Genomic DNA, 13,610 nt, shown 5'->3' with positions numbered 1-13,610 from the left:
TGTACCGATAAGGATCAGCAGGTCTTTTATAACAGTTTGAACTTCAGCCGACTACTGAGGCCATGCCCACAGGAATCTAGAACAAGAATCTACAGCGACTAAGATGTATTTGCATGCACCATCGGATTGGAGTGGACCACAATGGTCCATGTATGCACATTGTAGTGGCCTGCTGGGCACTAAGAGGGATGTCTGCGGTGGGCATTTGATGTTTGAGCCCCTAATTTGCTGGCAAATGTCACAACAAAGGATGTACTGTTTTGTCCTGTTTGTATGGACCTGGCCATCAGAAGCTTTTCTGTAAGAGTGTTACTGTGGCCGAAATACCAGCATGAGCAGAAGCAACACCCTCATGAGCTGCTTTTATTAGATCTAACCTCTGGTCTTGGTTGGGGATCACTCGATCTCCAACTCCAGGAATTGTTGCCTAGGCAATATTCTGTGCACTGATGTGGTAAGAGTATTTCGTAGGGTATGCTTTTGGGAGGGACTTGCCTTCAGCCGAAGCTTTCACTGCAGTCAGAATTTCATTATCCAATCTTGTCTGAGAACGAGTCACTGCAGCCACAGAAGCCGTAGCTACTGCATATTTGGCCACTTCATCAGCCAAAGTGTTGCCGATAACATGTACTCCTACACGTTGGTGACCCAATGTATGTACTACATGGACACAAGGTAACTTATCTTTGAGATCAGCCACCCTTCCCCACAGAGTTTTTTGTTTTATGGAGTTCCCTTTGGAATCTCTAAACCGGTTCAATTGCCAATGATTAAGATAGTCATTGTAAGACTGGACGCAGTAGTATGAGTCACAGACAAATAAAGTCAGCAATCCTGGCTCCTTGTGTTCTAATGCTAAAGTAAGGGCATTGAGTTCAGCCAGCTGTGCTGTGCAGTCCTCTAAGGTCTGTGTGTAGGTATTGTGAGGGTAGAAGATTCCATCTTTCATCACTCCACTCACGGCTGCACAAGCGGCTGAGTATTGATGTTTTGTACCTACAGCTGGTTGAGCTGAACCATCAGTGAAAATGACAGTATGCCATCTGTCAAGTGGCAGGATGTTTAGAGGTGCAGGGTACTCCTGTTTGTATTGGAGGAATTCTTGCGTCTGAAGTTTAGGATCAAAAATGGAATCCACATTGGGGGCCGTCAGGGAGGTTGCCCAGTGAATCCAATGTGGATGTAATGCTTTAGCGTTAGGAACGCTTACTTTGGTGAGGGCCTCTAGGGCTGGGACCAGGGTAACGACAATAATGCGTTTCCCTTTGACAAGTGACCTCTCTTTAATGACAGCCATCTGAACTGCAGTTAGAATTTTTCTGTGGGTGCAAAACGTTCTGCATTGGAGTATAAATGTGATTTATATGCAATGGGCAGCGTGTCGCCCTCATTAAAGGTGACATAAGTGAACCCAATGGCACCAGCAATTATTTTGATGTCCAAATTTATTTTGTTGTCACATGTGTTGAAGTGTTTTGCTTCTAGCATGTTCTGCTACAATTTCCTAAGGATGCTAAGTGTTCAACTTTCCAGTGTCTGCTAGAAAAATCAGGGCATGTTAAGTCATGGAGTGGCTTGATACGTTCTGCATAGTCAGGAATGTATGTTCTGCCAAAATTGAAGAAACCAAGTAAAGGCCGTAGTTTCTTAAGAGTGTGAGGTGGGTGGAGTTGAGCACATTTCTCTAGAGGGCTATTCTTGTAGCCTTGGGGCAAACGGCAGAAGCGTTTCTCTAAGCCAAATAAGAATGCACTCAGGTCCCGATTTTCATGTGCTAAGTTCTGGCAGAAAAACCCATTGGAAATATCCAACGTTATTTTGTATTTTTTTAGCACTATGGCCCTGATGTATACTTTTTGGTGCAAAACTGCACCAACGCAGTATTGCACCAAAATGTTTAGCACCGGCTTGCACCATTTCTGAGCTCCAGCCGGGCACCATATTTATTGAATGGTGCAAGCTGGTGCAAAGGGTAGGCTAGCGTAAAAATATGATGTTAGCCGGGTGGGGCTGGCGGTAAGGAAGTAGGGGGTTTTGCACCAAAAAATTATGTTAGGCAGGTTAGAGTAAAATAAAATTACTCTAACCAGCCCAGAGTCATTTTCTGACGCAAAACCATCCATACCACATGACTCCTGTCTTAGGAAAGACAGGAGTCATTATTTGACCCCTCCTCCCCCGTGTGTGATTTTAGCACAGGGGGATAAATATGGCACTAAGGCCATAGAGTCATTTTTTTCACCGGAACGCCTACTTTGCATCTCATTGACGCAAAGTAGGTTTCCACGTCACAAAAATGACTTTAAAGTATAAATATGGAGTTAGTTTTGCACTGAATTTACGCAAATTCGGCACAAAACAAGTCTAAATATGCCCCTAGGTTGTTAATTAGCGCTGTGCTATGTGAATTTTGTATAGCATATGTACGTGTATGACTGTTTAAGTGTCTGTAATCTAAGACTTCTATAAGAATGGTCGGGTTTTGCAACTGGGAATAACGGGTTATTCGTTGCAGAGACACAGGGCTCAATTACTCCCCTGCTCGGCATACGCCAGGGATAGTTTGAGATAGTTGCACTGGCTTCCAGTAAACAAAGCGTATTAGATTTAAAACCTTATGCCTCACCTATAAGGCTGTTCATGGCAGAGGATCTGAATATTTAACCTCTAGACTACATTGGTACAGACCTAGTCGACAATTCAGATCTATGGGAGCCTTTAGGATTCAGGTTCCTCTCACAAATAGGGTTAGATGGGGTGATAAGGCGTTCACGGTAGCGGCAGCCAAGTGCTGGAACTCACTCCCTATAACCTTAAGGCAAGAACAACATTTCCTGAGTTTTAGAAAGTCAATTAAAACTTGGCTTTTTCCACGCTAATCCAATTATCTTTTTCTTTCTTTGTGATCTGACACTTACTTCTCTCCTTTTGAGAGCTTCATTGCTTCTGCTGGAACGCACTTTATAAATACCAAATACATACATACATCTCCCTTACTGGAGATTTTGCTTTGTGTTTGACAGGATATTGTGGCTGAGGTTCGGGTGTAGACCTGATAGGTATTACATGGCAAGGAGAATCCTTGTCCCAACCCACATGATTGCGGTATAATGCAGGTGCATGCGCTAAAGCCCAATTGACAGCGTAGGATTCTTTTACTGCTTCTGGAACAAGATCAGAGAAGGAAGGAAAAATGTCATTTTCCCCGTGAGGGAGCTTACGGACGTGTTCAGGTGGCCAGTCCCTTTTGACCAGCAGGATATCTCAGCTAAGTTCATCCCAAAATATCACCCCAATGGTGCGCTCTACATCTCCCTCAATATGGATATTTAAATCATAAACCCTGTCGGGTGGGAGAACGTGCACATCCTCAGTCTCAAATGCAATGAAATCGCTAGTTGCTGTCACATCAAGATGATATTTCAGACTCTGGTGACATATCGTGACCTCTGCTGCACTGTCTAACAGTGTCACAGCCCATGTCTTGTCCTTCAGCAATGTTCTCAGGTGTACTGGCATTTTTAATTGACAGTGCTGCCACCTTTTTCTTTTTAAACTGTGGCTTTTGTTGTGGGGACTTATCTTCTTTTTTGTCTGAAGACTGTGGTGAGTCTTTCTTCTGTTTCATGTATTCAGGACGTCGATCAGGACGGCGCCCTCTCTTGCTACGTCTATCCGGTGCGTCCTGAAAGGAACAAGAGGGACGTGAATCAGTATATCTTTCAGGAGCTTTTTATATTTTCTCTATTTCTGAGAGTGTATGTGCGACAGTGATAGTCAGGGTATCTGTAAATTAGTGCCTAAACACCATTGTTGGTGGCGCCATGTCATAGTTTGACTCTTGCTCTAGGCAAGACTGCTGGTTTAAGGATGACAGTACTTATGTTTGTAGGCGACAAGTCACAACTGTCGTCCCAACCCTTCTGGCTCACAAGCAGCACCTCACCAGAAACCCAAACAGTAAAAGGTGATTTGTGGCAGCCTTTACGCATGGACTCAAGAGTGTGACATCTCAGAGAGTGTCTTGGTTAAACAGAGATTACCCCTTTCTGACATGAACAACATGTCTCAATCAGACACAGGCAATGAAGAAGATGCAGTAAGGTTTCAATAGGTTTTATTTAACAAAACTGCAATCTGCGATAAGTTGCATGAGCTGCATTGATTAGGATAATGAACAGTGCAAGAAACAGAATGGTAAAGACAAGAGTCATTAATACAAAGACCCCCACCATCTTGCAATATCATTAAAATACGTGAAATGTGTACTATGTCCTAATACCCTAATGAAGTGAACCTAACCTCTAACCTAAAAGAGAGCTAGGTGTGATAAACCTAATCTGCCAGTGTCATGTCCATGAGAAGAGCCCCCCAACCCTCGTTACCTTGGAATGAGGTCTCTAGCTCAGACTCCGTAGGGACATGAAGCCTGGGTCAGCCTCAAGGTGACGTGCAGCATTGATAGCAGCGATGGCATCTGGTTGTAATCCCTCTTACTATCTGTTTAAGTGAGGAGTATTTATACAGATCTGCTTGGACCCCTGACATAGGTCTGTTCCCAACCAATAGCTAACAAGACATGCTTGGTATGGTAATTTATATAAAAAATACCCTCGAAGGCGTGAAAAGGGAATGTACCTAATGTGAACACCTACAGTTTGTTTATCTTTGTCGCTTGATATTGACGCCTTAGCGCGGTGGCACTGATAACGCAAAACTAAAACATGGGCCTAACTAAAAACAAGGCAGCCATCTTAAAAGATTTAATTAAATAAATGTGCTAAAACAGAGCAAGCTAAGTAGGGAAAAGTCACTAGGTGACGGGGGCATGAGTCTGCAAGCCAAAAGCTGAGCTAACTCCTGGTTCCCATTAAAACAAACTAGGTTTCACTACACCATTTGCATGCAGTCACTGAGGGGTTCTCTTCGTGTGATGTACATTCAGGTGACTCAAGTACTCTTGGAACTCCTGGCCTTGGAAAGTTGGACCATTAGCTATTTTAATTTCCTCTGGCAGCCCTAATAATGCAATGATTTTCTCGAGAGCTGGTTTTACACACTCAAAAGTTGTAGATCGTACAAGTTCTACTACTGGAAACTTCGTGTGACAGTTTAGAACCACCAGCATGAATCTGCTAAATGGAAAAGTCCCAAGGTCCATGCTTAGGGATGACCATGGTTTGGTCATGGCTTCTTCAGTAATCACTGGTGCAATGGGAGGTTCCCAACTCGTGAGGACACTAAACAGACAGTTCTTCACCTTGTCCTCAACAATCTGGTCCATCCCTGAGAACCAGAAGAGGCAGGCTTTTGTTTTGGCAATGCTCTGTTGCACCTGATGAGCTAGTTCAACTTTGTGGACCCACAGACTGCGAGGTATGACTATTTGATGACCTTGGAGGATGAGCCCTTTTTTGCTTTCACTGAGTTCATTCCGGCACCACCACAGTTGGGTCCAAGCCTCTTGCTCAACCTTAAAGACCCTCAAGGAAATTCTTCCACTGCTGTCCTGTTAGCACATTCTTGACACACGTTAGGCAGGCATCAGTGCTGGTCGCTTCCACAATCTCTTCCACCGACAGAGATCTGGAACATGCCATCTCTGTGACCATCCTTATGAATCCTTCCGCTCATTTCATCTTCCTTCTGTTCACTGGGATCCATCGCAAGAGGGTAGCGGACCAAATAGACTGCTCGGTTGTTTACACCTGGGTGATACACTACTTAAACAAGTATTGTTGAAGTTGGACGGCCCACCTTCCAATCCTCGTTGGGCCATTCCGGGCGGTACCTGCGGACAATGGTACTAGTGGCTTTAGTGACCACTTGCAACTTTTGTCCACAGAGGTAGAGGTGGAAGTTTTTGCATACCCACCTTATGGCCAGGTTCTCTCTTTCTATCTGGTCATAACGTGTCCACGCAGGGGTGAGTGCACCGCTTGCATATGCTATGGGGACCCACTCCCCTTGGTCTTTCATTTGTAGTAGTACTGCACCCGACCCAAATGGACTGGCATCGACAATCAACTCTGTTTGGCACCTCGGACTGAAATACACCATGGTGGCATTGTGCAGAAGAGCTTTCTTTACCTCGTTGAGTGCCTGTGCTGCCTTAGCTGACCTACCAGGTCAAAGTTTTAAGTAGTTCTGAGATGAAAGCTAGGTTGGGTATAACCATCTATAGTAATTGGCCATTCCTAGAAAGCTGAGAACCTCTGACTGGCTTACTCGACACGGAAGCAGTCCTTATATCTTCCACTTTCTTGGCGTCCACTTGTAGACCACCTTTGGAAAACTTGTACCTTAAGAATTTCACTTTGTAATTGTAGAGCATACACATTTGTCGGTGGAGAGCTAGTACTCTTTCTACCAACCATTGAAGGGTGGCTCTTAGCACCACATGATGTCCCTCCAGCATGTTTTAGAAAATGAGTATGTCATCGCCTATACTGATTACTCCCACCAATCCAGATACCCTAATAAGGCCACCAAGAAGATGCCGAAGCTGAGGCATTTGAATCTTCTCAGTCCAACAAGTGTGGAGAAAGTTGTTATGTAACAACTAAACTCCTCCAGTACCAATTGGTGATACCCAGCATTCAAGTACATCATGGAAAACCATCTTGCTCCATTAATGCTGATATGATCTTGTCAGTTGTTGGTATAATGTTTCCTTACCTATGAATGGCTTAGTTAGGCAGTCTCATGTCCACACACAGTCTTATCGCCCGTGGCTGTTTGGGTTTTGGGGTGATGATCAGGGGCAGTACCCATGGGTGGGGCCTGTTACTTTCTCAATCACTCAGGCTCATTCCAACTATTCTAATTCCCTCTCAACTAGAAGGTAAAGATGGAAAGACACCCTTTGGTGACCCAGAGCCACTGGTCTCACCAAGCTGTCGAGATGGAGTTTGACCGGCACACTTTTCAAACATCCCAGTCCTTGGACCAGTTCCGGAGACTCAGCCACGATGTTGTCAGCATGGGATCGATGGGTCTGCTTTGCAAAAAACACTAGACCAAGGTTCTTGGCAGTGTGACAGCCAAAGAGGGTGCCTGTGTTGCCTTTAGGCACATGAACTTTAGTACTAGTTTTATTGCCCCCATGGGTGACCTCAACTTCAATGACATCCTTCAACAGGAGAGGGTCAGTTCCCCCATATATGTTTACTTTTGCCTTTGTTGGGAGTATTCCCAGCTGGGGTTCCAGTCTGACAAATTGTTCTGCACCTATGACATTCACGGAAGCCCCTGTGTCAAGAAGGCTGTGATTTTCATGTCATTGATATCTACTTGGCACCTGGAGGGGGTCTCTGCGCTGCTTGTCTCTTCCTGTGAACGATATGGTGAATTTCTCTTTGTCATCCTCCTTCCTCTCCAGTCAGTTGGTCTGAGCCTGGTCGTTCTTTTCATCGTCCAATGACAGCTGACTGGTGTTTGCACTTCGCCACCCTTTTGCGGCTGAGGTTCCCATAACACTGGAGCTGCTGCAAACTTTGGCAAAGTGATTCAAACGGCCACATTTAAGGCATGGCTTGCCTTGTGCTAGACATCCTCTTGGTGGGTGGTGGTCCATCATGCAATTTCCACACCGCTTCTTGCTGGTCTTGGCACTGGTGGCCCCATGCCACCTTGCTGGACGTTGCTGTATTGCTTCGACACACTCCTCTTTGATCTTCACCGCTGGGGAAGTCACCAGAACATTAGAGCTGGAGGCAAGCGTGGACTCCATCGTCCCCGTCCGACTGTCTGCCAGCTCGTGGGACTGAGCCTTGATTAAGATGTAATCCATGTTGTGCCAGCCTGCCTAAATATCAGTTTCTGAAGGTTGGGCAACTGGCAGCCTTGAATCAACTGTGCTCTGATTTCATCTTACCAATTCTTGTGCATGTGCTCGCCAGCTTGCGCTGCAGCGCATATAACGTGTCCACTGACTCCCCTTCTTCTTGACGTGCTTGGCAAAGTTTGAAGCTTTCATAACCTGGAGTCAATTGGGGGTCGAAATGTCTATTCAGAGCCGCTACGGTGGCATCAAAGTCATCATTAGCTCCTGTGTTTGGCAAATCTTCAAACAGTTCATACAGCTCATCTCTCTCCATGTGCAGCAATATTGCACTCATAATGCCGGCATCCATTTCACATGTGATGCGAAAGTAATGCTGCAGCCTCTCATTCCATTTGTGCAACCGCTTCGCAGGATCATCTAGTTGGCTAAATGGTGCAACACTGTGACTGGGGTATTTATGCAACGTTGTCACGCTGACAGTGTAGCTGCCTGAGGTGGCGTTGACATGGTGCCTTGACTCTCTTTGGCACTGGTGTGAGGATTTTGCCTCCGCTGGGGCCTGCTTCTCTATCTCTTTGCCCAAGACCTTATGTTGTGCTAGCACTTCCCCCTTCACAGTGACTATGATGATCTCATGCTTCAGCCATTGGAAACTATGCTGGGATGAAACGTTGCAGGGGGCCTTCCCTCACACTAGAGTCACTTTATGCTCCCCCAGTTAGGCCACAGAAATCCACCATGCAACAGTCTGTCACGTACTGCGCTGGACTTCTCACCTCTGGATTTCGGATTGGCAAATACACCAAGTCTTCTACAGGTCCTGGATACTCCCAGATAAGGGCGACCCCTTCTAGTAGCCACGGTGCCGCTTGACAGGCTACGCCAAAGCAGACCGTACCCCCCAGAAGGAGTCCCAGAGGGAAAAAAAAACAACACTGGGGAAAAAACCTCTAACAGGAACTCCTGAAGGAAAACAAGAAAAAACAGGACTTGACAATAGGAAACAAAAGTAGGCAATCCAGGGTACAAGGCAGGAAAAAAGGAACAGGCAAAAATCTCCCAAGGCAAAAGCAGGAAAAAAGAACAGGCAAAAATCTCCCAAGGCAAGAGCAGGAACAAAGAACAGGCAAAAATCTCCCAAGGCAAAAAAGCAGGAGCAAAGAACAGGAGTGACCAGCACAACCAGAAGGAAGTGTTTGCAACGCAAGGAGGAACAAGACTGACTGACTTATATACTAAGAAAAGGGAAGTGACATCACAGGAACAGGAAGTAACACCATCTTGGATTGGGAAAAGCCCATAGACCAGTATAGGAAAAAGAAAGCAGTATAAAAGAAAAACAGAGCATGTTGGGACAAAAACACGAAGAAGACAAGATGGACACAACATTGATAGAGACAGGCAAAAGGACCAACAAAAAACCCATCACCAACAGCAAAAGAAGGAAAAAGGCTACAAGTAAGTGTAGCGCGACCGGGAGCGAAATATATGCTTCCCAGAAAGCAGAGTTAAAAAACGCGCTCCGAATATTGGTAGCGCGTTCCACCCGCGAGGACAGAAAGAAACGCTGCGTCAGAGCGCGGCGTTACACAGTCAGTCTCTGAGCATGTGCAGTCCAATTCTATGTCAGGACCGGAGGCTCAGATTATGCTTCTCTTTCCATGCTTTATTTTAAACAGCAGCCAATGAAAACCATGGAAAACAAAAAACTACATATCCCAATATATGATATGTCACGTGCTATCCATAGAGAAGGTAGCCTATAAAGTGTTGCATCACACCCAACCACTCCTCTTTCTTTTCTGCTTTTAAGTGATTTTTCTTTATTCTCACATTAGGTGTGTTAATTTATATCCGTCTGGGAGCGGTGTTTCCCCTCCCTAAAAACGAAAGCTTTGTTGGTTTTCACTTGTGGAGTTGGGAGCAGGGGAGCGAGGACTCGCGCGTCTCCGCGCAGTCCTCTCTTTATTGCTGGTAAATAGTATTTTATTATATAAATATTTAACGCGCTCTGCGTGAGCCGCGTCTTTTTCAGAGTCCGCGCAGCTCCTTTGTAGCGCGTCTCTGTCCAGGCTCCAGAGCGAGGATTGTTTTGCCCCCAGGGCATCACTTTTCACCGCTTATTAGCAGAGCCGTAGGAACGTTTACTCTGCCCCAGGGGGCCGGACTATTAGCGCTCGTGTCCCGAGCGTGTTTGTGCCTGGCCGAGTTTGGTGTTTGCTTTGCCCCGGGGGGCACATTTCACAAGCGCTCGTGTCGGAGCGTCTTGGAAGGATTCCAAATTTCAATCATTTGGCATAATTACACGCTCGCTTTTTCTAGAGCGTTTTTTCTCTCAGGATTTCAAGACATTTCCTTGACTACACGCTCATGGATAGAGCGTTGTTACTTTAAATAGGAGATTTAACCGGCTCAGCTCCCCATCTACACGCTGGTGCCTGTTCACTGGGGTTGCAATAAATCATTATTTAGGCTGGGCCTCCTCTAAGGGTGTGTTTTTTTCTCATTACAGGGCAGCTCCCTCCACGTCCTAAACAACATTTGTCTTTTCTGCCCTGTTTTTTTACAACTATTGATACTGCTCCTTTGGAGCCCATCTGCTGTATTACAGTATGGCTGGCTATGAAGACCAAGCCGAAGATTTGTACTATCTGGATGAACCGGCTGGTTCCTTTGATCAAGACTTAGTATATGCTGTTGACGCAGGAGTGCGTCATACTGTCAATCAAGCTTTAGCTCAAGCCATTCAGCCCATTAAACACCATCTCTTGGGTTTTGTGGAACAGCAGGGCTGGGTAGCCCCGTCAGGCGTCCAACCCATTGGGGAACCTCCCCTTCCGGCGAACACCCAGGCTTCTAAGCAGAGTACTAACCCACATGCTGCGGACTTTGAATCCCTTATCAAAAATATGGCAAGAGAGCATGATTATAATTCGGGATCTCAGAAGAAAGCTGTAAGTGACCCAGCTTCTTCTTCTTCTGAGCAATCCTCCGAGCAGGGTGATGATCCCTCCCGCAAGCGCAAGAAAAAGGTTTGTCATCAAGAAGCGCCTATCCCTAAGATTCTGACATTCGAACCGGAAGACATTGTGCACCCCAGGTCTTCGCTTTGGTTACCACCCCCTGAAGTGGCGGATTATGTGGAATCCCACATTAGACACAGTTTCGATAAGGAGGTCTGCTCTAGGCTGAGGTCTGAATGCCCCAGACCGGATTTTCCCTCCAAAGTTACTGAGACTCCCGAATTAGACCCTACTCTGGTTAATTTTCTCAAGAAATCTGCAAAAGACCCAAAGAAGGGTATAGATCGTGCCTGGCGCGGATGTCAGGATAAGGTGTTGGACGTATCCGGTCCATTAACAAAGATTTTGGTGTTGGCTTTTCAGGCCAAGGAGTCAGGTGAGCCTATCAACCCTGACATTCTAGTGGGTTGGGCTCAGACAGCACTTTGCTTTCTAGGCAATGACAATTGCGCCATATCTTCTGAACGTCGCAGATCAGTGTTGATGAAGTTGGACCCCAAATTGGCAGACCTCGCTACCTCTGAATCAGGCCCTGTGGCCCAGGGTTTGCTTTTTGGATCTCCCTTTATGAAAGAGCTTTCTAAATTTGTTTCTACTTACGCCAGTCTGGACAAGGCACAAGGTTCCATCAGAAGAGTGCTGCGTCCACTTTTTAGAGGGGCCTGACGCTACAGAGGGCGTGCCTACGGCCGCTTCAACCAACAAGGTCCTCACCGTGGTTACTACCAGCAAGGAAGAGGAGGCTTTCAGGAGTACAACTCCTCCTCTTCTACCTTCTACCCATAAAGACTAAGATCTGGTCGGGGCAGATTCCGCAGGGGGAGATCCAAAGGGAATCAATCTTTCTCCCAAGAGTCGGGAGGCACAGGTGAGCTTGGTTGTAAGTTCAGATGTAATATTGGGGGGCAGAATTCAGAGATTTCTGGAATCTTGGCGTCTGATATCTTTGGATGCTTGGGTCTTAGAGACAGTGCAGGGGTTCAAGCTAGAATTTTACGAGTCCCCGGTTCAGTGGTGCCCACCCAGGCCAGCATATTTTTCCCTTCAAGAACACAGTCTCATTTCTGCAGAAATATCGTCTCTGGTAAAGAAGGTTGCTGTCGTCAAGGTACCATTTCACCCTTCTGGTTTTGTCAGTCCAGTGTTTCTAGTGGACAAGAAAGGAGGTGGGGCTCGCCTGGTTCTAAAGTTAAAAGACTTCATTTTTTTTTACTATATCATCATTTCAAAATGGAGGGCATCTGTAAAGAAATGGCTCCCTGTTGCAGTTACCCCCCACTTTTTGCCTGATACTGATGCTGACTTGACTGAGAAGTGTGCTGGGACCCTGCTAACCAGGCCCCAGCACCAGTGTTCTTTCACCTAAAATGTACCATTGATCCCACAATTGGCACACCCTGGCATCCAGATAAGTCCCTTGTAACTGGTACCTCTGGTACCAAGGGCCCTGATGCCAGGGAAGGTCTCTAAGGGCTGCAGCATGTATTATGCCACCCTAGAGACCCCTCACTCAGCACAGACCCACTGCTTACCAGCTTGTGTGTGCTAGTGAGAACAAAATGAGTAAGTCGACATGGCACTCCCCTCAGGGTGCCATGCCCGCCTCTCACTGCCTATGCAGTATAGGTAAGACACCCCTCTAGCAGGCCTTACAGCCCTAAGGCAGGGTGCACTATACCATAGGTGAGGGTACCAGTGCATGAGCACTGTGCCCCTACAGTGTCTAAGCAAAACCTTAGACATTGTAAGTGCAGGGTAGCCATAAGAGTATATGGTCTGGGAGTCTGTTTTACACGAACTCCACAGCACCATAATGGCTACACTGAAAACTGGGAAGTTTGGTATCAAACTTCTCAGCACAATAAATGCACACTGATGCCAGTGTACATTTTATTGTAAAATACACCACAGAGGGCACCTTAGAGGTGCCCCCTGAAACTTAACCAACTATCTGTGTAGGCTGACTGGTTCCAGCAGCCTGCCACACTAGAGACATGTTGCTGGCCCCATGGGGAGAGTGCCTTTGTCACTCTGAGGCCAGTAACAAAGCCTGCACTGGGTGGAGATGCTAACACCTCCCCCAGGCAGGAGCTGTAACACCTGGCGGTGAGCCTCAAAGGCTCACCCCTTTGTCACAGCCCAGCAGGGCACTCCAGCTTAGTGGAGTTGCCCGCCCCCTCCGGCCACGGCCCCCACTTTTGGCGGCAAGGCTGGAGGGAACAAAGAAAGCAACAAGGAGGAGTCACTGGCCAGTCAGGACAGCCCCTAAGGTGTCCTGAGCTGAGGTGACTCTAACTTTTAGAAATCCTCCATCTTGCAGATGGAGGATTCCCCCAATAGGATTAGGGATGTGACCCCCTCCCCTTGGGAGGAGGCACAAAGAGGGTGTACCCACCCTCAGGGCTAGTAGCCATTGGCTACTAACCCCCCAGGCCTAAACACGCCCTTAAATTTAGTATTTAAGGGCTACCCTGAACCCTAGAAAATTAGATTCCTGCAACAACAAGAAGAAGGACTGCCTAGCTGAAAACCCCTGCAGAGGAAGACCAGAAGACAACAACTGCCTTGGCTCCAGAAACTCACCGGCCTGTCTCCTGCCTTCCAAAGAACTCTGCTCCAGCGACGCCTTCCAATGGGACCAGCGACCTCTGAATCCTCTGAGGACTGCCCTGCTTCGACGACGACAAGAAACTCCCGAGGACAGCGGACCTGCTCCAAAAAGACTGCAACTTTATCCAAAGGAGCAGCTTTAAAGAACCCTGCAATCTCCCCGCAAGAAGCGTGAGACTTGCAACACTGCA

This window comes from Pleurodeles waltl, chromosome 7 (assembly GCF_031143425.1).
Source record: "Pleurodeles waltl isolate 20211129_DDA chromosome 7, aPleWal1.hap1.20221129, whole genome shotgun sequence".
NCBI lineage: Eukaryota > Metazoa > Chordata > Amphibia > Caudata > Salamandridae > Pleurodeles > Pleurodeles waltl.
Note: the sequence above shows the minus strand (reverse complement) of the source record.